Raw genomic sequence first — 24,352 nt, forward strand, 5'->3', positions numbered from 1 at the left:
CTTGTTGCAGCTGGCTGGTTTTGAGAGTGCTGTGACACTAGCCTCCAGCTGGACATGTGCAGCTGATCACAACTCTTTGTGAATGAACATGGCCATTCAGCCAGTTTTCAACCCAACCCACTGTCCACTTATCCTGTCTGTACTTCTTCAGTTTGTCTATGAGGTTGTTATGGCAGACAGTGCTGAAAGCTTTACTGAAGTCAAGATAAACAACATCCACTGCTCTCGCCTCATCCACCAAGCCAGCCATCTCATCATAGAAAGCTCTCAGGTTGGTCAGGCATGATTTCCCCTTCATAAATTCATGCTGATTATTCCAAATCATCTTCTTGTCCTTCATACATTTGGAAATGCTTTCTAGGATTATTTGCTCCAGCACAAGAAACTGTAAGAGAGAAAAAATACACACTCACTTGAAAATGACTTGGAAAATGGGACAATGTTGTGTTTACAAAGACAGAGAAATATAAGAACAGTATTGTTAGTTTTCTTGTCCTTGTCCCTTTACAGGTTGAAAGTCATGTGGGCAAGTTTAAGAGGGAAGCCTGAGAAGTGCATTTTGGATGCTCTCTGACAGGACTCAGTCTGAAGGGAGGTGTTGCAGACACAGGAGGTTTGAAAGTCTCTTTCCAGTCAGAAGTGGTAGCATGACTATAGTCAGGTGAGTTCCTACATCTCAATGTGGCACAGAGAGAAAGGATAGATAAGGCAATGATTGGGAGTTTGAGTCAATTTAGATTCAAAATCGCCAGGAACTCTCTATTGATTTTTCCAGAGGCAGGATCAGGCCCATGATGTTTAATCTTCTTGTGGTGCTTTAAGGGGATGTTGCATGAAATGTGCAACTGTTTTTGCAGTCATTAGATTATCTCCTATTTCCTATTTCGTTAGCCAAGAAATGATAATACAGAATGTTCTCTGTTGAAGTGTGCATGAGGTTTCTATTAATATGGACAATGTAATGGTAGCACGCCACGTGTTGGAGAGTATACGTTTGTCTCCATGAAACATTAATGGAAAGGCACAGTGCAAGGGGTAGGCGTCAGATCTCAGCAATAAAAATGACTACAGCTTCTGCATTTTAGAAAAAGGAGAGAATTCTGCCAAAATATTAATATAAATCCATGTGCCTAATTTAATTTACACAAATCAGAAGGAGAAGGAACAAGCAGTTAACATCTGGGCTTTGACTGTCATCTGCAGCACAATTGTTGTTACAAAACATAAAAAGTATTGGAGACTGTAAGAATTTTTGCATTAGCAGCTACTAATTTAGCAGTAAAAGACTTCAGAACTGTTGGTTTCAGTTGAAAATACATAGGCTCTTCATGCTTGTTGGAGTTGGATTTATTTTGTTTAGATATTTCAGAACAATAAATTAGGTATTTTTATTAATACAATTATATAACATTTCCATAGTAGCAGCTGTTTTAAATCCCTAAAATCCCAACAATGCTTCAACTAATGAACATCAATACCATTGCAGTATCAAAACTGTTAGTTTCATGGCTCATCCTACATTATTTTTTGTAAACTAACCCACCACACTCCCCTTCTCTTGGCATTCCCTTACCTGTGCTGTTGCCGTGTTGTGTTGTGTTGTTCTACCCCAGAACCTTTTTCAATACCAGGGAAGCTGCGACCTGTATGTTTCTGCACTCCATTGCTGGGGAAAGGAAGGGACTGAAAGTGGATTGTGCCTAATTTCCAGGGGTTATTTCCTCCAGCCAAGGGAACTCTTTTTCCTTTCCAAGAACATGAGGGAGCAGAGCAGCATTACCACCATGTCTAAGAAAAATGGATGAGAAAAAGCAGTGCCCAGACAAGTGGTGATCCCAGGAGGGGTGATCCAAATGTCCTGACACAGCATCCTCCACCATGAGATGAGCTCTTTCACAGTAGTGTGTTTGTTAAGGGATAGAAATACCCCACAGTCATCCAAAATGGCTTAACAGAGTCAAGAGATTTGAAGGCTTCATGGTCCTTCTTGATGTCTGCCTGTTTCTCAAACTGTGGCAGAACCATCTGCCTTTCCTTCATTTTAGTATAAACATCTATACAAATACTCTGACCTCCTTATAATAACTGAGAAAATTTTTGTTTTGTGTGTTCATTAACAATGCTGCATATTTCACAAGACAACGAGGCATGGCACAGCCTTAGCAGTTCAACAGTTAATCTTTTCTGATGTAAACAGTCAATCACCTGAGACATTCTTAGGCAAAATCCCAGTAGATATGCCAAGTACAGGAATGGCCCAAGCTGCCTGAAGGGATATTCAGCCTGGGACAGGTATTTAGATCTGTGCAGGTATGGTCTAAAAAGTTCTACAAAGGCTCAGTGCCTGAATCCAGCAGGGTCTAGGCACTTAACCACGGCAAGTCAGTTCTCTCTACTTCACTGTCAAAATGAATCTTACTGAATTTAATTAGGACTGTTTTAATGCTGTGTAAGAACATCTATAATGGGGATCAATGCAGTTTAACAAACCCATTTTAACCAATACCATTAGTTCACTCAGATGTACTTTTCTAGCTCTTCCCACACAGCAGAGCTTTTAGGGAGCACCACGTCATGAAAATAGTTCAGACTCGACACCGTTAGTGCAGGGTTGTGGGTGGTGGTTAAGTACAAAACTCTTCCAGAGGAGTGGTGCACATTAAGGGCTGCTGCACCAGTGTTACGCATCTATACCACGTATTTCATTGGATCTCCAAAGCAGTCTTTTTGTATTAGAGATGAGTAAGTTGGTGCACGAGGTTCCTATGAAGTAAAAAGCTGCCATCACGCTCATTGCAGTGCCACAACTAGCCACAGCTGTGGTTGCTGGAGTTGGAATGAAATACAGTGACATCTACTCCAAGTTTTTTCCAATTCCCTCTCCTCATCCCTACCCACCCAAAGGCAGCTTTTTGTTGTGCAGAGTCCATCACATCTGAGATGATGTGCAATTTGTTGCAGTAGCAGTACAGTAGCTGTTGACAAGGACATGAAGCTGGCTCATGAACCATGCCCCTCATTCCCTTTCAAAGCTTTACTTTGTGTCTGAGCTGCTGGTTCTCAGCCAAAGTGTGAAAAGGGAGAATTCAGAAGTGTGAGAGAACTTGGAAATATCATGTACTAAGAGCCCTAACATTACCAGGAAAAATAAAAAAGGTAAAAAAGAAAAAGGTACAGAAAAGGTGCTGCAGACAGAATTCAGTAGACATTTCTTATTCACAAGTGGGAGAGTCATTTTGGAGATAACAATACCAAAATAGCATTGAGTCAGTTTATTTTTCTCTCCGTGAACACCATGGACATTTCTTGAATCTCCACATTAGCTCAGAAGTTAAATTTCTCTAGGAAATATGATCAAATGAAGACTCTTACAGCAAATTTCTGTGGAGGTCAAGTGGGAGATTTGAATTCTGCTGGAGATGCAGGAGAAGAAAGATATTGATTGGCATGCAAAAACTGCTCTGACAACAGAAAAGACCTTTCAATGAACTACAGCTATTCAGTACGGTCTAATAAAAAGGCAGCTCCCTTTCTGCTTGGCGTTCACCTGTGCCTCCAATCCACTGGGAGCTCTAACACACCCATCTATTTACCAGTCTTCTGCCAGTCAAAACGAATGCATTTCTTCACTCATTTAATCACCCACCAGCTTCCCATAACTAACTCTTTACTTATGAGCATGCTAACTAGAGCTGATCAAAGCCGTGAGTAGGAAATGTAATTTTGTTCTCCAATTGCCTTATTCATTATCCTCCTCAGCATTTACATTCTGCTCAACATTAGGATGCTGCATATAATGTGATCATTTACTATGTGGCTGTGACTGCCAAATACAATGGATAAAATAGAGTCTTCTGAGGGAGCTATTCCACATACAGGAAAAACACGGTTTGTTTTAATGGGGTTTAAAAGTGATCAATTGTAGTGTAATGTTTGCATGATACACAGTCTTTGTTATCAGTTTTCTTTTATATGTAGAATAAAGTTGGTTAATATTTACATAAATCAAACGACTCCTGAAGCAACATACTGCTTCTCAGACCAACGTGGGTCAGGATGTAGCATTGAACCAAAGTGCTTTGTTATTAATAGGTCAAGGTAGAGGCAAAAAGAAGAGGGTGTTTTTCCTCTCTTATTCTGCTAATTTTAGGTATAAAAGTATTATCAGGCTCTAGGGACTGAGAAAACACAAAACTGTTGGGTTTTTTTCCCCAAAACCAGCTGCTTTGGTCCGGCCCATGCAGGAAAGTGAAGAAAGCATTTGTCTGACAAAGGAAACAAGATTTCAGAGGAGGTCTGGCTTTCCAGAAGGTTCCTTCTGCATTCCTTCCCTTCTTTTTCTTTTCCTCCCTTGATGCCTCCCACCTTGAATGGACTGGTGTCAAGCTTTAGAAACTTTAAAACCCAGGACTGATTGATGGCAATATGTTTTTGCAAAACTGGTTTTTCTGAAGAGATCCTTTCATATATTAAAAGCTTGTATAATGGGACACAGACATGGGACCACGGAGAGAAAACTTAGGCCAAAAAAAGATATTTGCAAAAGAGTCTGCAGTATTTCCCTGAACAGCTAGGTTTTTTCTGCAGTGCTTACTTGTGTAACTGTAAGTATACAGAGGAATGAATTATTTTCATAGGGGGGAAATGCACAATTAATCTGCTTTTTATGTAAGTGATTTTCCTTATAAAAATTAGGTCTAAAATTACCAATGTCATATAAATGGTGTAAGAATTATGAGAAATGTAGTTTTCACAGCCTAGTCAGAAGTACTCAATCCTGTACATCATGTATAGCTGAATTATTCATCCATTACCTGGCCTTTCATCTGAGGGTTTTTGTACTTTGGAAGCAGTTGCTGTACAGACCTACTGTACAACTCCCATACGTGTAGGAAAGGTTACACCCAGTGCCCACAGTTCAAAAGCAAGCAAAGGCTGCTTTGACACAGGAACAGCTCTTCTACAGTGAAGCTCCCACTTCTTACTTGAATAGAAAAGTAATGTAGGAATCTTTAAAATGTACACATTTAATTAAAAAAAAAAATTTTAAATATTTTAATTAAAAATACTCAGCACTTTTTGGAAAAAAGTGAATGTACGCTCAGGCACTAATCTGCTAACCTTTGTCTCAATAAATTTTTCAGTTCTTTGGCTACCTATGGACATATCAATTGCTGCAAAGCATATATTGTATTGCATGTGTAGTCACTGCATTGGTGATGTTACCACTTTGAGGCACTTCAGATTATCCACGTATACAAATACCTTAAGGGTGAGTGTCAAGAGAATGGGGCCAGGCTCTTTTCAGTAGTGCCAACTGACAGGACAAGGGGCAATGGGCACAAACTGCAACATGGGAAGTTCCATCTGAATATGAGAAAAAACTTCATTTACTTTGACAGGTGGCAGAGCACTGGAACAGGCTGCCTAGAGAGGCTGTGGAGTCTCCTTCTCTGGAGACTTTCAAAACCCGCCTGGATGCGATTCTGTGCAACCTGCTCTGGGTGAACCTGCTTTAGCAGGGGCTTGGACTAGACGGTCTCCAGAGGTCCCTTCTAACCCCAACCATTCTGTGATTCTGTGGTTCTGTGATCATGGGCATTAAAAATGCTTTGTGGTAAACATAACCTGCAAATCCTATCCTATTCCAGAACACCAAGTGCAAACCAAGTCACATTTTACATAATACTGTTCAATATAAAATCATTGATACCACACTGATACTGCTGGCAGAGTTTCTGGGCACTACTGTAATACATTTATTTCATGGGAAATAATAAAGAATAACATTTCCATGTGGAGCTTCGTTCATCACGGAGAAAAGGCTAATCCTGGGAAAAAGAAACTTGTTTCTGTGAAGATGTGTAATGGAATATTCTATAAAAATGTGCAGGTCAGTAACCAAGGTGTTGTCTATATGGAATGTGTTTTTTCCACATAGACCAAGATAAGGGCCTAATGTGATGTTTTGTGTAGATAGAACAAGTTCTCCCCTCATTCTCCTGGACACATTGACAGTCTTACTCCATTAAAAGTTTCTTTTGACGTGTCTGCCATTTGGGAAGGGGGTGAATGTCTTGGCTTGTGCAGTGGTAAGAGAAGTTGAATTAAGAAAGCTTTGTTTGTATAATCATGAAATTAAAACTAATGGCACAGACCAGCACATCCTTTTCCAGATCTGGCCAAGGTGCTGAAAAAGAGCTCAGCCACCAGATCTCCTCACTGCCCACCAGAAAGAAGCCCCTGCCTCCCCACGTACATACATCTGATACCAGCACAGAGCATTTCTGTATCTGCCTAAGAACAGTCAGGATCATTAGCTGAAACCATCAGCATACCGCATTAACATGGCTGTTTATGAAGTGGATGAGGAAGCCTCACCTGAGCCATGTGAGCTGTGGAAACACCAAAATGAGCGGTTATAAGAAGAGAGGGATGTTGCTGTCTCTAACTGGCATAATAGTTTGCAAAGGGAACATCAGTCATCCCAAGACTGAAAAGGCTGAGTATGGAACTAAAGTTATCTCAATGTGAATTCTTTTAGTACTGTTTCCCTGTAAAGGCTCCTGATTTATGAACCTGAACTACTAGTATAGCATATCCTCATATGCTGGCTGGTTTTGACTTTGAACATACTGGGGTAAACAGCAATGGTCTCCTCTGCAGTGGAAGCTCTTGGAACATATAACTCTACTTGCTTCAGAAAAAAGAGTCCATTTAAAATTATGTTGGTGTTCCATCTCTGACTCTAAGCATTCAGCTAGACACTGCACAGGACTCAGAGCTGCAGAGGAGATGGAGAATTCAGTCATTATTTTTTTACCCCCTTTGCATTTCTGGCTGCAATGCCTCAGTCATGTTCCAGCTTTCCAGAACAATAATTTAATTTACAAAAAGCCTGGAACAATACTCGATAATTAAATTTGAAGAGCCACTGTGCTCTGGACCCTCCCTATCACACATGGAGTTAGGAGGGAGAGTGACTGCAGCTCCAGAATTGGTGTCATCCTCCAAAATTTAACCCAAAACATACTCAGATTGAGAAGAGGAAAACACAATGCATAACTTCAAGGCATGCTGAACTGAATACCTGTGCCTGCTCTCTAGTTCCGCTCCCTGGAAATGCTTTTAAAATCTGACTGATCCAGCTCCAGAGAGGCTGGAGAGGAGCTCCTGGGGTGGCGAGCACATGCCATCTGGGGCTGCTGTTGCCAGCAAACATTCGCTATGCGGCTGGTGGCATGGCAAAGGCAAAGGCTGCCTTGCCAGAGGCACAGAGCCTGTCTCAGAGGCAGACAGTGTGTCACAGACATTTCTGATTCTGTGTGGTGGTGGTGGTGACACACATGAAAAAATAGTTTGCACTGACAGTATCCTGGCTTCATTAACCCTGCCAGTAATAACAGATGACTATTTGCTTCTCCAAAGAGTCCGGAGTAGTACTGTATTTCTCCTTCCTAAAAACCAACTTGTGTTTGCAATGGGGTGGATTATCCAGCCTCCTGGTCATACCACCAACCCTGTGAAAACCCACTCATCTCATTGCTCATACTTTTTGCAGGTTCAAGAAACCTGTGCCTGCCTTTGGCTAATATGAGATGCTTGCCACTTCCTCAGCCAGGTTTGCTCCCGAACTCAGCCAATATTTACTGCACCTAACATGTGTCACTCCAAGTGAAAAGATAAACTGAAGCCCCTAATCCTCACGTCCTCACAATTTGCTTCTCATTCTTAATGAATACTGATCTAGAAAATCACTCCATATCATTCTCTTTAACAAGAAAGAAATTTTCAGAATTTACTTTACTGACCGTTCTGTAGATTTTGGGTCTCAGTCATGTAGCCATAGCCACCTGAGTTTCTCCCAAGTTGTTTTTGGTATAATTACCCTGACTATGATTTTTTTAGACCCCACATCTATCCCCAGTAGAAAGCAAGGATATTTCTGCAAAGCAGTTTGTCAGCTTATGTTGTCTGGAATAATAAATATCTGTGATGGTGGGCTTCAGATACATGGATCTAAACAAATGGGCAATTCTTAGTTAAACTGTAAGGAACCATCAGTCCTTGCACAGTGACAGAGAGCTGTAACTCAGTCATTCAGTACCTGAGGGAAAGGACAAGCAAAACAGGCACCCATTGCCAAAAGAAGACCCTTTGCACGGACATTTAGACCTAAACTGGATGTGTCACCAGGAAATATGTTGTAGACAGACAGATTGTCTATTACCACAAATCTTTTTATTATGTATTATTCTGACTCCTTGGCAAAACCAGCAAGGGGTTAGTCAACTCGCCGCCCTGCTTTGAATTGACAGCCAGGAAGGTGGAATTAAATGGGAAGTCACTTTAATGAATTTGTGGCAGTATCAGTGGGATCAGCAGAATAAGAAGGTAGGAGTGGTGCAAGGGATGATAACTAGTGGAGGCAGGGATGGGAGAGGAAGGCAAAGCAATTAATCTGTGTGCCATGAAAGTGAATGAGTCTAATTAGTTCCATACTAGTGCCACACTCAGAAGAGAATGCAGCCCTGGGTTAGGGAAGCCGTAGTGAGTGCAGGACTGCCACCAGGTACTGGGAAAGGTGAACCAAAAGTGTTCTGCCTCACAGGCCATCAAAAGCAGAGCCTGCCTTCATCATTTGTTCTCCACATCAGCTGGCAAATCTCGTTTTGTTCTTTTACTTACAAGCAGGGCTAATCTCATATAGATACAGATAAAGATGATATAGAAGTAGATATAGACATAGACTTAAGATACAGATATAGGTATACATATACCTATATAGGAATAGGTACACGGACGCAGATACAGACACAGACATAGCCTTGCTCTACCCTGCCACACCCCCAACAGGGTAGCCTTCTGGAAGCAATAAAGGGAAAAATAAAGCAAAAAGTGGCTAAGCACAATAGGTAAGCTGGGGTTAGATGAACAGACAACAGCAGATCAGAGAGAGCCAGGAAAAGGCTGAAGCTGCTGTTCTCTCAGTTCACCCCTCCTTTTTTTTCCCCCAAGTTTTCACCTTCCCTTTTCTCTTTTGCTCTGTGATGTGTGATTTCACATTTTGCAATGAAATGGCTGATCACAGACGAGCCTGGGGAGAAGCAGCACAGGCTTCATTCCTGAAATGACAAAGACCCAATGAAGATCTGTGAAGCACTGGGAGAAAATGCCACTCCTGCTTTTTTTAGTGTGTAAACACACAAGTTTGACTTCAGATCTTTCTGTTATTGACCTTGTGATCTTTCTCCAATGCCTTTCTCTCTCCTTTTTTCTTTTGTACTTTTCTCTCTTCTGCCTCTTGGAAAAGATTTATTGGCTTTTGAAACTTCAATTATAAATATATTTGAAAAATGAAATGACTGTCAGTGTCAAAGGTTAGGAGTTCTTTAAACATTACATGAATTCACATGTGTTTAGAAATAAATAAAGAGATAGCAGGACTCTAACATTGCCTGCAAGCAGCACCTTAGCCCATTCTACCTACTTTCTTTTATCATGCTCACTCTGAATGCTTTCCAAACATGCACACATGGAACATAGAACAGATTGTAGAGTCTGCTTTTGGGAAGAAAACAATCTCCTTGGCCTTGAGAGGGATTTAGGGACTCACGCTCAGGGCTGTGCCTACCCACACAAGCACCTCAGCCCATTGCATCTAGTGACAGGAGCATCATGAAGGCTCTCCAGAGTCCAACATGTGGCATCTCTTCAGGCCCACTTGTTCACAGCTGTCCCCACGGTCTCACTCTGCCGCCGCCTTGCTGCTCAGGACAGCTTGCCAGCATCATTCTCCTGCCTCCCTCGGTGCAGGCTGACTGCTTGGGGCTAGTACAAGTAATTCAGAATCAGCTTTACCTGCTCCCCTTCAAACAGCAGGGTTTAGCATTTTTTCTCTGATGTGGAAATAAAGTTTCCAGATCCTCGTCTGAATGCAATCTCTTTCACTTATTGACTGCAGAAAACTTTAACTTTCACTGAAGACACGATGTTAGCTGGTGTGTAACCTCCCAGGTAAGGATTGAGCTGCAAGTTCCCTATTGCCTTTTGGTGATTTCACCTAAAACTGAAGTAAGACTTATTTCAAAGAGAGGAAGAGGGTGGCTCCAGAACCAGGCAGCAGTATGATGGAAAACAGTGCAAATGGCCAGGCCCCTTCCCCAAGCGTGCAGGACCTGTCCTTTCTCACTCCTTTGAAATGAGAGCATTTCAAGTGCTGAACGCTGATGGAGAGTCAGTGCTGGCTAGCTGTGAAGAGAGGAATTCAAGCTCTTGTCCTCCAAAACTGTGGACAAAGACTCTGAGCTCATTACATGCAATCAATTTCCTATGGCTTAGCCAGATGCTGCATGTCCGCTGGGCAAGGGTAGATGACTGGATGCACACTCTTAGGCTACTCCAGCTGCAAAGTAAAACACACAAACTTGAATTAAATTAAATTAAATAAAATTAAATGGGAAAGTCAAACCTTATCATTTCCAATTTTTTGCACAAAAAAGAAATGCTAGAAATGGTTGAGTTGCCACAGACTGTTTCAGTGGAAATGAGACTTGTCTCCGAGAAGACTGTTCATCAACATGTTTTTGGCCAGTTCTGTCAAAACAGGCTTTGACAGAAAATGTTCCGTGGGGTTTTTTTGCCTAAAGGCAAATAAAAGAGATAAATCTATGGTGCTCTGACACTGGTGTCTGCTGGATAACTTCTAATGATTTATTTGCTCCATCTGGCAAGAACTTAAAAGGCTTATTGTGTGATTGCAAATAATATCTAGTGATATTCTTAAGTTGTCACTCAAAATTAGGCCATTACAGCAGAACCTACTGCCTTAGGACCAAATACAAAGAAAAACACCAGATAAGGAAAAAGCAGCCTGAAAAAGTAACCAGGTGGCAAGAAAATTACAACTTTGAAAAGCACAAAACAGGAAGAAAGCTCTGAATACTTAGTCAGATATTTAATTAGAGCTTCAAAATTTCCTAAATTAAAAAAAAAAAAAAGCACCTGTGCTTTTTGCTTTTGCCTTTCAAAGATTAAGAACATGTCGTTTTAGAAGAAGAAAATAATTCCCAACACAACTTTCATTTTTCAATATTGGCAATAATAGCAGTGTGTTTATTTTTCTAAAGAACACAAACCAACAAAATTTCTGTGCTGAACAGAAAAGCACTATATCCAGGAAAGTCTCAAAAGGGCAACTTGGCTTCATAATCAAATACTAAAATGATTTTGAAAAATCTAATAATCTACCATCTTCCAGTAATAAATAATACATCCAGCAAACACAAACTTAGAAGGAAAATAGTCTTTAATCACAGTAATAGTTCTCCTGCTGCCCAGTATATCAAATTACCTTTTCCTTTTCAAAACAATATGTTTTCCCAGTGCCATTTATTCCTATAGCCTCTGGGCCAGGTTCTGATCTCAGATACACTGTTCAAATCCAGAGTAACTAAACTGAAATCATTCCTTTCAAGTGGGACATTTTCTCTGGGTTAAATAGGAATTATTGACCAATGGAGCTGCACAAATAGATTACACAGAGGTAATTTTTGTGTTTCAAAGCATGAACTCTCTATACTGAACACATCACATAACATTGACTTAACTGAGCATTTGCCTAGCCAGACCGATGGCAATACTGTTTTAAATGCTGCCATTCTTTGTGTAGGATGCAGATATTTTTTTCCCTCTTTTTAGCTTTGGTGTTATTTAAATATAGAGAAATGACACTGAAAGGAAGAGTCCTATGAAAAGACAGACTCTGTGCAAGCGATCCCATTCCTCCCAAACAGACAAATCTCTGAATCATCCTATAGCCTTCGGAACTCTACCTGATCTGACTGACCGACATAAGTCCACCACTACCATTTCTACCACCAACCACCTTGTCCTGATATGGTAACATGCCTCCAGCTGGCCTGGGGTGTGTCGGTGGTCTCCTTCCACCTACAGCGCTGGGTGCTGTGCTGAGGTACTGGTTCATACTTCTGCTCTCACAATGTTAAGAGGAAAGTTGTAGAAATTTCACAGCCTCTCTGGGTACATGTTCAGTGCTGCAATGTTCTCCTGATGTTTTCCCTAATGTCCAGTCTGAACCTCGTGAGCTGTGATTTGTGGCCACTGCCCCATATTATATCATTAGCTGTTTCATGAGGAAAGTTTATATCCATCATCTTTGAAACTGGCTTTAAGCAGTTGCAGGCAGCTGTTGTGTTGTCCCAAGGCCTCTTCTCACTAGACTTGGTAAGCCCAGCAAAGCCTCCTCAGGACAGAACTAAGGTGGCACTGTGAGATGGCAGTAGCTGAAAAGATGGAATAAGTGTCTTGCAAGGTTTGGAGATGGGAAGCTCTGAGGAGTGGAAAATATGCAATGGAAAATTGCAAAAACAGTGCAAGTACATTAAATATATTAAATGAGCGTGCTTTTGGTGCAAAAGAAAATAAGTGATGTTTAGTCTAACAATGCATCTCTGACTGCTGCCAGGCTTCTTCCTCAGGCATCTTCAAATGAGTTCTCCTCTCCTTGCAACCTTCAGGCTTAAAAATGAACCAGAGGGAAAAGGGAATGGGGAGGGGGGGGGGGGGGGGAAGGGTGTTTGTTGAATGAATTGAAGGCAGCATCCAAATCTAGTTATGATTACAAGCATCAAGGCTTTTCTGAAATATCTCAGAAGAGTGTAAGTCTGGACAGATTTATGGGTGTGCATACTCCATTGGTTCTTATTTTGGAGGTGTATATATATAAGCAAAGATTAAAAGCCAAAACAAATGTCTAAATCATCATATATTGGTGGTACAGTGGGATAAATACAGCATAGACCTCAAGATTCTAAGTAATGCTGATTGTAAAATACAATTTCATCTTTGCATTCACCTCTCTGAGACTCAGGAAAAAATGCCTTAAGAATTATGAGAACAAATTGATCTGTTCTTAAATTCTTAGATTGGTAAAGCGTGCGTTTTCTATTTTAATACGGATCACATTAAAAAGAGAATGTATTACAGACTTTAAAGTGTTTTTATTTAATACAAGATACTAAGAGAAGGTGGTCATATTGCATGTCAAAAAGCAGAACTTCATGAAAAGGGAGTACGACCCCCCTAAAGAATATTATGCGTAGTAAAAATACTGTCTTCCCTTATCAGAGTCCCTCCCATCTGACAGGTCCCAAACTGGTACATGTACAGGAATCGCTTGACCATTATTGAAATACAGCTGTAATTACTATATTACTATATTTGCAAAATACTGCCATGGAGTCTCTTAAGAAGAATGTCGGGAACTAATTTAGAAAATCATGATGATGAAAGGTAATGTTAAGGCAGGCCACTTTAAAGCCAAGGAGAAACTTAGATCAGCAGATTTATAAAAAGTGGTCCTTCAGTGATCACAAATAGTGGGGATCATATTTTAAGTCTCCTCCAATTGGCATAGATTGGATTCATGTATATACAGAATATCCAAAGCCTGAGACATCCCTTGTATGAATTACAGACATAAATAAAATCAGTCAATAACATCCTTCTATCCAGAGAATTAACCCTATAAAATCTGACTTTTTAATCTACTCCTTGCTGACAAACAAAGATTTAGTGTGCCCATGTGCATTTTAAGCAACTTGATTGGTCAACCAACACATGTACCAACATGTGCAGGGAGTGCCAGCATAAGTTTGGCTGGATTTTGTGCAGTTTCATCAAACAACAAAAACACCAAAAAAATATTATTCTTTAGCTAATCAATATCTGGAGGGGATGTCAGTGACTATATTTGCAAACGCACTAGGATCTCAACAAATACTCCTGAACTTTTCCCCAGTCCCAGAGGAAAAGCCAAGTATTGATAACATCCAATTTATGACTTTAGCAATTGCCATCAGTGTTTGTTTCCTGCAGTCTGTCAGGCACTGTATATCATTTACAAATAAGAGTTGTATCTGACTAATCTCCACATGACTATGCTGAAGTAGTTATGACCTGATCACATGCCTGTCCATGCATGACTGAAATACCCAAACTGAAGGCCTTTCTTGTAGACTGTGATGCCTATATAGCAAGATCTGGCAGAATCTTTACACCTTTGCATGTTCTCTCTATATAGCTGCCATTTAAAGAAAAGATTTCTGAAGCTCCTAGTCTGTTTCCTCCCTCAGGATGTGCCCAGTAGAGCTATCCGTTAAGTAGGCTCCTTGTTCCCTATGATAATACTGATGTACATTTGTAAAATCAGTGGAGTTATATTAGCAAATACCTGATGTGAGAGGATTGAAAAGCATGTACAAAGGAGATTTGGATTTGGTTCTGCTAATCCTGCTTCAGACTGGAGAGCTTGAGAATGTGATGTGGTTCGTTTTTAAGAGTTAGTAGCATTTTCTAGCTCTAATGCATTTCTGACCTCTCTGAAATGTACAGGCTCTTGTATCAACACCAGTGGACATCAGTAGAGTCTGTGCTTATATAAATTTGTTATTTGGATTCTTTATTATTTAAAATTGATCTCAGCCAAAGAAAAAGACACTTCACTTGTTTGATCAAGAGTTTTATGCAAGTAGAAATGATAAGCAGAAAGTTTCCTCCTTAGGCAATCTAATGCTTTTCTAGTGTTGATTAGAGAACATGAAAAACACACTCTAGCTGCCTTGCTCAGGATAATAAATCACTAAATTGTAAGCTTCAGTTACCTTACAGATTTTGATAACAGCATTAGTAAAATTAGCAGCTTATCTGCCTCACCAGGAGATTGTTAAAAACAGAAACTGAAGCAACAAGAAAAAAAAGTAAAAAAAGATGGAGACACACCTATTTTTATGTCCAAACCTGGTTGTATCTCTTATGTTTGACAGTAAGGCAGCAACTGTGCTTTCTCCTGTTCTCCTGTAAAATTATACAACCCTCTTTTAAAACAACAGAAGAAATAATATCAATTATAGTCTGTTTGTTCGGGTTTCATGCATAATTAAAGCTGGACAAAGGCAGCCTCTGATCAGACACTAACAAGCAGAATCGAAAGAGTCCAGCAGCAACCTGGTGCTGATAAAGAGGAATTCTGAAGGGCTGATAAGCAGAGAGCCATTGTTATCCAGGAAAGGATTTACTAGCCTCTGTTTGGTTTGTTTGCTGGCTTCAGGGCAGGATCACCTTCTGTGAAAAATATTGAGTTTTAATTGCTCTTCTGTATGCCCAGGTTCAACGAGTCTTGAAGTCAGTCAGATTTCCATCAGTTTCCGTTTCAGTGGGACTGAGATCGCACTACAGATAGACCAAAAACCCTACATCTTTCCTCTTTCCAACCTGCCCTTGTGCAGCATTCAAGTGAATTTGAAGTCTGCTACAAACTGATCTTTCCTTTGTTTTTTCACCCCCTGCCCTTAAGAAGGGGATAGATTTGAATTTTACCACTTCTATGCAAAAATGGGAAGCAGTATGCAGTAAAAAAGATGTCTCCAAAGCTGTTAAGAAGTGGAAGTGTGGGTAAAATGGGAATGGGTCCTACTCTCAGTCTGGTTGTGTGAAACCAAAGCAGGATTTAGAAGCGCCTACAAAAATAACTCACTCTGGCTCTGTACGCTGAAGTGTGAGGCAGCTAGTGAGAAAGGTGACAGTTTCCCCCAGGCTGTACAGAAGCAGCAACTATTCTGGGAGCGATATAATATCTCTCACAGCTGATGTGCATCTCCTGACAACACACAGAGCAGTTAGACCAGCATCGCTCAGGATGCCATCAGTGTGCTGACCCACCCTTAGACAATGTATTTTCTCTTAGTAAACAGCAGCATTGTTGCATGAAGAAGGCGCACATTCCACGTGCATATTCCTAGTACCCAGTGTGCTGCTTCAGCCTTCATAACTGTCCTCAGCATAAGAGGTCACCTTCTGGGCCCTGAAACAGGGAGAAAAGGGTCACATAGCTCAAAGAACAGCAAGGTTACTGCTGATGTTGATGCTCATAAGAGTGTCTCACATCCCTGATATACTGGACTGCAATGTGGAAGAACTGAAGCCACAAGGCAGGACCAATTGCCTTCTAAGACATTTACACCCAATAGATGTTGATGAGCTGATGTGTACACCTAAACTGAATGCAGAAATACGATGCTTTTGAGGGAACACTGTGCCCTTTCTAAATATCTCAGAAAGGTGCACTACAAGTGGTCAAATAAGCCAAGATCAGGTTCTGTGGAAAGGCACAGGGAGAGCCAAAGCAGAGTTTGGTTGTATCCTGGGCATGTAAACACCCTTTGAAGTCACTGGAGGTCTAGCCAGGAGAGCCTGGGAGCTCAGAGAGCAATTCAGTCTGCCCCAAAGCAGACACCCAAGGCTTGGTTCAGGGACCACGTAACAGGCATCCAACCCAACAGAGCCTTGCTAACTCCCTTCCTTGTGCTGACCAGGACTCTCTCAGTTACCTATACATAATGTCTGGTGATGTCCGAGATGCCCAGGGTTATGCCCAGGGTTATCCCTGCTCTCCAGAGGCGTGGGTCCCCAGCAGACACTCTGTCACAGGTGCCATTCTGTGCAGGTGCCTGTGGCACTCAAGGGCATCCCACGTAGATGTCTGTGATTGGCAATTGACTCGTGTTTTAGAAATTGAACTCCCAGGAAAGAACACAGAAGCTGCATTTTGTAGGGAGTTTAATTCAGTGCTGGTCTCAAGTACGTACCAGATAAAGACTTTGTGCAGCTAACATTGCCTTTGTTGGGACAGGAGTGGTAAGAGCACAAACACAGCTCATTTACAAAAAAACCTGACTTAATGAAATCCCTTGTCACTTCACCTCATGACTGGATGGAAAGGGGAAAGCCTGAAAACCAGACTTCTGCCAGACCTAGGAAGCTTCAGGATCCTGACCTTACTATTTCCTACCACAGGTGCTATCTGTCTTCCAGCCAAACATCTGAAAACAAGGAGGTAAAGATCTCTGAACATTAGCTCTGCAGAACAGAGTTAGAACAGGGCTGACATACCATGGGTTCCTTTGGAGGGGTGGAGGATTGCCAAGGCAAAGGTTGAAGTTAATCGTCTTCTAAGTGATTATATTGAAATGGCTTTGTTTGGGGGTTCTGGCTCTCTGGAAGACTCATAAACGCCTAATTGATTACTCTTGCCATCTCCGATTACAAAATTCCCCCACAGTTTTAAATCAACCTGAGGTAACAAGGGCTTGGAAGTTTACTAGAAAACTGCAAAATAAAATCCGTTTTTTACCTTGCTGCAAAGACACATGCATAAATCTAATAGACCCATGACAGCTGATAAACTATAGGAGATACCTAATTCATTAAATATTGTTAAGTATTAACATTTTAACTGCAGGATTTAACACACATGCGTACTTAAGCTCTGGTGGTCAACATACGGTGTGAGCAGCTACAATGCAAGCCCAAATTACTCAGCAGGCTCCCTTCTGTGTTAGGAGATTTATCCAGAAAAAATATTTTAAAATAGTTTTCTGCTCCTCTTTAACTTTAGAGTCATTAAACATTAACAGCTAGACAAAAGTCAAAACTTGGAATTAAAATATAAAATCAAAATACATTTCAAAAGCTTTAGGTCTGTGTTCTGAAATATTTTCTCTTTTTTGTGATCATTAAAATACTTCCTGGAGCTCATTTCACACAGATCACAGTTCCGTAGACTCCATTCTGTTTTGTTAAAATACAAATTCCCAGCCTATAGAATGAAAGCTTATAATCTGCCTTAGAAGATTTTCTTCAGCTTGAGGACTCATGTGGGTAAAACAAGAAGGATTTGGCAATATTTTTATTTTGAAGTAAACCTAGTTGCAGTAAATTTGTTTCTAATACAGCATTATTTCTATTTCTGAGTTGTCTACTATCCAATCCAATCCATATTTCTTAAATAGCATTTGTTATTCCCTGTTACTATATATTTTTATTATATTAATGCCTAAAGACCTTTACGAGGTTTGCAATCCCATTGTAGTAGATGATGAAAAAATAGGGAAAAAAAGATAATATGTGCCCTGGAGGCCTTACAGTTGATAAATAGTTGCTTAGTTGCTTAGAGAAATAATTTTCTGCACATGGCTTGTTTGAAGCTATTCATTTCTGCTGTCCACTGCAAGGGTTGCTCTGTGTCCTGTATCACAGGCTACATATTTTGCTCCCTAACTGGATGACAAACTTTTTGAGCAGTAGAAAGATGAATGATGAACAGTAAATAGTACATTTCCTAGAGGAATTTGGGGGCAAATGACCACCTGTGCTAAAAGCGGTGAAACACTGAGGACTCATAAATATTCACACAAACATTTGACAGTTCTCCAAATGTTTGCAAATTAGTAACATGACTCTACAAATAACAGCAACATCATACATTTACCTGAAAAAAAATTAGAATATATAGACAAACTGTTCAACTGAGCATGCTTCCAGGTGCTTTCTCCTTACAAGACCTCCCCCCTTTTGAATTGTTTTTTCATCTCTTTTTTTTAAATAAAGATCTAGTCACATATGCCACTGTCAAACACTTTTCTGAAATCTACAGCTCAAGATAGAGTTTTCCAGCAACACCGCACATTTCAGAGTACTAGGCACAAGAGATACGGCAGGACAGCATCTTTATAGAGATCTCCCATAGAGATGGTCTGCAATGGAAATTCTTCTCAGGAGGGCAGTAATTCCAGGAACGTTATCATAAACCTGCTGACATCCGTTGCTATTAAGGAGAAACATGCAGCAAAATTCTTGCCCCTTCTAGAGATATCTGTACGCAGATACCCATTTTTTCTGAACATGTCCAGAAAACAACAATAGCTAACACAGACCCTTGTGTATCCAAGCAATTAAACCCACTGCAATTAGAAACAGGCCATTTAAGATAATAGCATTTTTCAGAGATGAAGAAAAGCCACAGGTGGTAAATTGTACACTGAAAAGATTTGCTAAACACACCAGAAGACCAAAGATTTGTGATTACATACTTTGTTCATTGAACAATGGGGACATAAACACATCTTCTTCAAAAGAACTTAACAAAAAAATTCAAAATATAATCTGAGATGCCAGTGTAACTCAAACCCATCTCTAAATAGAGTGATTCAGCTGAAGTTATGAACAGTACAAGTAATAGAGAAAGCACCTTGTGAGTCTACAACGATGCATTACTAATTGTAACAGAATTAGTTCAATGAAAAAAGAGTCTTCTAAAATGTTTCTAAAAAGAAAGGGAAAAATGAAAAGCAAAATGTTAGACCTTCCTAATTTTACTGCACTGCTCAGAAGGAGAATGACTGCTTACTATTTATATGGCACCACAAACGTTCATGGCTTCCTTTCTGTGATATATAAGCGATTTCCCACTTTAAAGAGCATTGGATTTGGCAAATGTTACCATCAGTCACAAAGTTTAGCATCCTGAGTACTCCCTTTCTGAAACTAACCTTTAACTCACCTACTGCTCCTGTTCTGCTATTGTTCATGAAAAAAAAATGACACACAGAGCATTCTCAGACTAATGCTGTGATCTCGCAACAGACGCCACTGTGTGCTAGAAATTAAATAATCAATACTGTTCTCAAAGAGAGAAGTTAGAGTGTCCCATCAGGCTGTTGAAGTGTATAACAATCACATTTTAGACTAAAATATTAATTGCTTATTTAATGAGACCTTCAGTAATATTTATTGTTAAATGCACTAGAAGAGCCTTCTTCTCCCCTTACGTATTACTGGGACCTTCTTAGCACTTTCATTTTGTAACCCTGGTGTTACCAGACTAACAAAACCTCTGGTGCATTTCTGAAAGAAAACCCTGATGAAAGTATTGCTGAACAGGGAAAGCATCTCTCCCGTGTTTTGCCCAAAAGGAAAACGGGATTTTCCAGTGCACTAACAACATGGAAGATCCCAGTTCAGCCTGTTAGCTGTATCAGAAGATGGTGGAAGCTTGCAAAATGAGGAGGGTAAACAGAAATCAGTAGAAATTCTGAAAAATTAAAAAAATTCAAAAGAATTGAAGGTAGCAGCCAATCAGATGTTACTTAAATTTTATAAATGAACATGACATTAGAAGCTGATTTACTGCACAGAAGGGAAGAGTTGCAACTCTAAGCTTTGATTCACAGTTTTCACTCCCCCTCTTCCCAGTGCTCTTTGGAGTTTTTTCTAGTGTTATTCATTCATCCTTTATCTGCATTTAGTTGTTGTGGGTTTTTTTCAAATGAAGTCTCAAATAATTTTGTCTTTGAGAAAGCCCAGTAACTGACATCTTAAAGAAGGACCCTTCAAGGACATGTACCCCAGGGGAGCTGAAAAACAAGCCACCTGGATGAGGATTTGAATTCAGTCCACTTATGAAGAAATGCTGATATTATCTACTTCTGGAAAAGACTTTTCTGTGCAGACCAGAAACTGGAGGAAGTAGAAAGCCTTCTGACTACTAAATGTTTCCCATTTATCGTGGTTTCTGTGATATCCTGGCAGAGATTGATTTATAAAGCCAGTGGTCCTTAGTAGTTGCTAGGAAACAGTGCTCTGCACTCCATCTGCACACGAGGGGATGTGCAGCCAGAAAGTGTGGTTTCTAATGGAGTAATTCTTCTGACTTCAACCCTGCACAGAGAAATTGCAGTGCATGGCTTCCCCAGAACAACATAAGCAAAAATTAATCCTGTGTGCATATACTGTGGGTTAAACTGAGCTCTTAGCAACTCTTTTTTGCAGGTCCAAAGACCCTGTTCCAAGTGCAGAATTTCCTCATTTTAGAAATTTAGGAAGCCCAGGATAAGCTAGGAGGGACTTCCTGGGTCATATATCCATTCCTTTGGTATTTCTAGCCATCTACATAACCCCCTTCTTACATTTATCAAGCTCTATTTTCAAAGGAGATTTTGTCCACTACAAACTGCATTGGCAAACAAAAAAGCCCTCTTGATTTCTAGCATAAATTTATTTCTGGGCTTTTGTGTGTGTGTCAACATTGTTCTTTCACCTAAACAGCTTTCTCCTTCTTGGTTTTACCACATCAATGCATTTATAAGCAGTAATCCTATCTCCTCTAAATCTGTTTTTTCTTTGACTAACCAAACCAAAGCAAAGCCCCTTAGTCCTGTATGGTAAGCTCTTTTTCCTGCTGTATTGTGTGTGATGCAGCACTTTTCTGCACTTCTTTGTTTGAATTTTTCTTGCTTGAATATAGGTGACCAAAAATGTGCATAGTGATTCCAAGTAACATATTACAGTGCATCAGTGCTTCCCCCTCTCTGCTGGAAATACCTCTGCTACTGCCTAGCATACCATTTCTTTTTTTTTTTTTCCCTACACACCAATGGCTCAGAGACATCCTGTGACTGACATATACAAATCCATCTTTTATTTTCCCTTTTTTCTTCCCATTTTCAATGGATAACAAACATTCTTGTTATTGGTACTTAAAAGCATCACCTTGAATTTTGTTCTAGCTCATCTAAGCCCACCCTATACTGTGGACACCAAGCTAACCAGATTCCTACTGAATTTGTCCTGTTGATATGTTTTGTATTTTCAACAAATTTAATTAGTGCACATCCACTTCTTGATGACTAATAAAAGTATTTAAGGAACCTCATTTGGAATCTCAACCTAGACTACTAGTTTCCCTTTCAGCATAATCCATCACTGTCTACCCTTTGGCTAGTTCCTTGTACTAATTGTCACTTCACAGAGTACCTAAAATTACATGAAATATTTTACTGAAGAACAGGTAGGCTACAGCTACTGCGTTACTATGTTTTCCTTGGCTAAAAAAGCACAGTCACTGAAGAAGCCTGAAACTTGGTCCCCTTTAGTACACTGATACTATATTTTAGGACATCTATTACTGCCCATGTCTTTAATTTTCCCTAAACTCTTGCACACCAGAATAGCCAGACTATGGTTGCTAGGCTTGCCCTTTTGCACCTTTTTGTAACTGACACTTAGTAGCCTCAATTCAGATGGACATATCATCTTGATGAGATCTGATCCAACATTGTGGGGCTGTTTCCACTTTCCGTTACCCTTTTCACCATAAACAGTCCTGCTACCACATCTGTTTTCACCTGTTTGTCTTCAGAGGCTTAGACAAAGCATTAATTGTTTTGGGGGCCATCCCTAAAATAACTTGAAATAGCATCCTTACTTTATTCATTATAGCTGGAGAAACTTTAACTCTTTCTTCTGATTTCTCAAGGTCCAAATTACCCCAGGCGTTCACAATACAAAATCTGTTCTTTTACTTTCAGTCCTCTGAGTTCTGGTTTCTTTTTCTGAGCACATCTGTTCTATTCTTGAAGATTCTTTGGCAAATCTCAACAGCCTATTTAGTAGAATTTTTTGTCCAAAGCAGTCTGGAGTTCCCTTGCTTAAGAATATAAATTTCAGACCAGCACTCTACCCCAATTCAATGCCTTTGCTCTTCAGACTGATTCACTATGATCTACTCTGCCCTTTTACAGTTAAAAGCCTTAACTACCAACTTGTCTTTGTATATACCGCCATTTCACTTAAATTGAAATTTGATCAGTACTTTCATCACTTGATAGCTTATTATTTTCTCTACTACTTTCTCTATACCTTTGCTGCTTGTCCATCACCAACTTAAAATACTGTAATGTCTTAGCAGTTTCATGGCTCCATGGAAAAGGAGGTTTTTCAGTTTCCGCTCTGAGAAATTACTGAATTCCACTGCGAATGTAACATCTGTTCTCCAGTCTATGACTGTGAAATTTAGTCTCCCATAATGATACAAGCATGTGATAGCTTATCTCTCTCATGATACTAAAGCAATCTCAAGTTCAATGCTCTTTGTAGAGCCCAATCCCTTTCCTGCTACAGTCACTTTCAGAATCCTTTCCTAACACGTTTTGACACAAACTGATTCTCTCTTATCCATACTATTAAATAACATTTCTTTACTGCCAGCTATATTCTTAATATAGAATGCCACCACATTATCTTAATTCCTTCTGCATTCCTTTCACAGTGTGCACCCTGCAGCACTTGCACTCCAGTTGCAATTAGTATTCTATCATGTTTCTGTTATCCCTCTAATATCCTGTTTCATGTCATGCACCAATAAGCCTAATTCTTCCATCTTCATGTGCAGTTTCTTTGTTGCATCGGTTATTGCCACCTCACTTCACCTGGTTTCCTAGTTAGGTTAAGTACAGTATTTGCACTGATTTATTTTTTTATCCAGTCATTGGGGTTTGGGAGCATTTTTTCCCCTGTGCTTCCTGTTATCTGATATTCCTTTATTTTTGGTATATCTTCACTGACTTGAGTTTCCTTTTTTTGTTTTAAAAGAAGGTGATAGTAGTACAGCTGTCTCCCCAATTTTCCTTCTTCTTCCCATGCACTGTCTTCTGCAGTTTAAAGCTCTTCCTATCTATCATGGCAGACTTTTTCCTAGGAGAGTCATGCTCCAAGGATTCAGGTGGAACAAATCCTTAGAAAAGATATTTCTTTGTGGGAAGGCTCCTTTCTGTAATATTCATTTTGCCTCTTGGAAGTAGATTACTGCTTCTCCTACTGCTACTATCTTTTCTATTGTGGGGTGGCTTTTTCATTTAAAACTTCATTTGATAGTACATTAAAAACTCTACTTTCCTCTCTCTTATTTCTGTCAAGTATTCTGTCTAAGTAAGGCTCATTGCCTTAGGATCTGATTTAGGCAACTGAGTGTTTTAAGAGAACATTAATACCATTGCAAAATGCTTTTCTACATGGCCCTCAGACAAAAAAATAGATTGCATTTTCCGGATGTTCCTTGCTTCTTGGTGTATTATGTCTTTATATTTCCCATTAAAAATACCTATTTCAATTACACTATAGATACAGGTACTTTGCTGTAACTGGGTTGGTCTAAGGACACATGAAGAACTAGTGTGTAGGGCGAGATAATGTTTTTATTACACCAACTGGTACAGTTGGGAAAATTAATTAGGCTTTTCAGCATGAAGGCACATCTTAGGGTCACTTGGTGCCTGGACTGTTAAAAATGTTAATAGATGTTGGTGTCTAAATAGCCCTTGAAGAATATATCCTCCTCTTATATTTAGTGTTTAAGTAACTTGACTGAGTCACAAGGAAGAATCTGTGGTAGATTTAGAATGAGAATCAAGTGATCTAGGCCTAAAACATGCCATTCTTGATAACACTGTATCTGTAAAGAACAAAATGGAGAGGAAACATGAATTACTGCAGAAAATTAATTAAAAAGAATGAACAGTTACTATAGGAAAACTCTAGCATGTCTACGCACTGTTATATAGACACCCATGATTATTTAAAATAAAATTAAAAAAAAAGGCAAAAAAAGGATAACGTAATACAAAGAGCTTCCAGGACAAAATGGAAAAAAATGAAG

General features: G+C 39.8%; 1 long non-coding RNA gene across 1 annotated transcript in view; it reads right to left on the bottom strand.

The window, feature by feature from the left end:
* Nucleotides 1-24,352, bottom strand: part of LOC308065762 — a 541,432-nt gene that overhangs the window by 510,647 nt on the left and 6,433 nt on the right. The window contains exon 1 of the long non-coding RNA XR_013928911.1: nucleotides 1-24,352. This exon is cut by the window's right edge and continues 6,433 nt beyond it. This is a non-coding gene — a long non-coding RNA (uncharacterized lncRNA).

The sequence above is a fragment of the Falco punctatus genome (assembly GCF_963210335.1).
Source record: "Falco punctatus genome assembly, chromosome: 6".
NCBI classification, from domain to species: domain Eukaryota; kingdom Metazoa; phylum Chordata; class Aves; order Falconiformes; family Falconidae; genus Falco; species Falco punctatus.